This window comes from Otolemur garnettii, unplaced genomic scaffold, assembly GCF_000181295.1.
Source record: "Otolemur garnettii isolate 467f Iridium unplaced genomic scaffold, OtoGar3 scaffold00074, whole genome shotgun sequence".
NCBI lineage: Eukaryota > Metazoa > Chordata > Mammalia > Primates > Galagidae > Otolemur > Otolemur garnettii.
In genome coordinates, this window is record NW_003852469.1 from 6,808,372 (window position 1) to 6,810,690 (window position 2,319).

General features: G+C 44.0%; 1 protein-coding gene across 2 annotated transcripts in view; it reads right to left on the reverse strand.

Moving 5' to 3' along the window:
- The window catches only part of PIWIL2 (piwi like RNA-mediated gene silencing 2), a 47,185-nt gene that overhangs the window by 34,255 nt on the left and 10,611 nt on the right, over positions 1-2,319 (reverse strand). The window lies entirely within an intron of this gene.

The following is a 2,319-nucleotide window of genomic DNA, read 5'->3' on the forward strand; positions in this document are numbered from 1 at the left end:
TGAGACAGAGTTTTGCTTTGTCACCCCTAGTAGAGTGCCATGGCGTTAGAGCTCAAGCTCAACCTTAAACTCAAGGGCTCAAGCCATTCTCTTGCCTCAGCCTCCCACATAGCTGGGACTATAGACGCCTGTTACAACACCTGGCCATTTTTCGAGATAAGGTCTCACTCTGGCTCAGGCTGGTCTTTAAACCTATGAGCTCAGGCAATCCACCTGCCCTAGGCTCCCAGAGGGTTTTGTTTTATTTGAGACAGAGTCTCACTCTGTTGCCCTTGGTAGAGTACTGTGGAACTCCTTTTCCCCTATATTCACCTGGCAATTCTCTCGCCTTGTTCAAGTGTTCGCTCAATAAGCTTGACCACTCTACCCAAAACTACAACTTTCCCCCCCAGTCTCTACTCAATACCCCTGATCTCCGTTACCCTGTGCTTTACTTTTGCTTTTTTCCATAGCTCTTGCTATTTCTAACAACTATAAAACTTATTACATTTATTATTTACTGTTTATTGACTACAACATGATCTCCATGAGAGGAGTGATCTTTCTTTGTTTGGTTATCTAACAGCAGTATGGCCCAAGACTCTAGTACAAAACTGGAGCCAAGCATGTTTATACTGAAGCTAGAATAAATTTATCAGAAAAGCAAAGATTTAGAAGCCTGATAATAACCAGTAGTGATACAGAACTGGTAGGAAATAAAATGAATAAATCTTCTAGAGGCTAATTTGTCAATATATATTTAAAATCCTGTTATATTATATATTAAAAATCTTTAGAATGTTCAACCCTTGGGCAGAGCCTGTGGCTCAAAGGGTGGGGCACTGGCCCCATACGCCAGAGGTGGCAGGTTCAAACCCAGCCCCAGCCAAAAACTGAAAAAAAAAAAAAAATGTTCAACACTTCCATTAAGGTATTCTAAGTATATAGCCTAAAAAAGAATCAGAGATGCAGACATGTGTAAGATGGAAATTTCATGCAACCATTAGGATCATACACATCTACAATTTACTATAGTAAAACATACACTGTATATTAAACAAAAGCTCAGGATGTGCATATATCAAACCTAGTCTTCTTTTTTTTTTTTTTTTTTTTTTTGAGACAGAGCCCCAAGTAGCTGGGACTACAGGCACCCACCACAACACCCGGCTATTTTTTGGTTGCAGCCATCATTGTTGTCTGGCCAGCCTAGCCTGGATTCGAACCTGCCAGCTCAGGTGTATGTGGCTGGCACCTTAGCCGCTTGAGCCATAGGCGCTGAGCTGACATTTTCAAACACGTAAGGTCTCAGAATTATTTCCTCCAATTTCCCCTTCCTCTGGAAGATACTGACAGATATGCTCTACAGAAAGCAAAGTAGTAAACCAAGAAAGTAGCAGTCATGGGATCTGAGATACTAGAGATTCCTAGTAGGAGGCGAAGGGAAACCCCAAGACAGGGGTGGTCCAGCCAGCCTGGAGAGCAACCAAATGGAAGGCAATTAGGTTTAAAAAGATATTTCTAAGATGTGTTGCGTTCAGAGGGAATGAGTCATTACATGAATTACCAAGAACTTAATAGGGACATACGAAATTTAACCTTACATGGCAAACCTCAGTTGCTCACTATCTTTTAGAAATATGCAAAGCATTCTTGGGCCATGAACAGAAGAAATGTAAAGAAAGAGCTGTTCTCACCTCCAGGGAAAAAACTGCTCTCTGTGGCTTCTAGTGACCCGTAAGAATAGAGGGCATGAAGGCACTAGAACACCAACCTGTACCAGCTGCAGGGGTACTAGGGAGAATTGACACGGCTCCCTGAGCTCCCTGACAGCCATAAACATGCTTTCTGGGGCTAAGTACCCTGGCACTGCAGCTGTACTGAGAACCAGGATCACAGACACCCCCGGGTCCATGCAACATAAAGGGGAGATGTCTGATGTCAGTCTTCTATCTTGCAGAACAGGGGCTCAAAGCCAGATCTAAGCTCATTTAGACTACCTAAGAAATGTAATTTTAGAAGAGATGGGGGAAGGAAGATGAAATTGACAAAATTAGAATGACTGTGTAGTGGTTTGGCGCCTGTGGCTCAACTGGCTAAGGCGCCAGCCACATACACCTAAGGTGGCAGGTTCAAATCCAGGCTAGGCCCGCCAAAACAACAATGATGGCTGCAACCAAAAAATAGCTGGGCATTGTGGTGGGCGCCTGTGGTCCCAGCTACCTGGGAGGCTGAGGCAGGAGACTCGCTTGAGCCCAGGAGTTGGAGGTTGCTATGAGCTGTAATGCCGCAGCACTCTACCCAGGGGGATAGCTTGAGGCTCTGTCTCAAAAAAAAAAA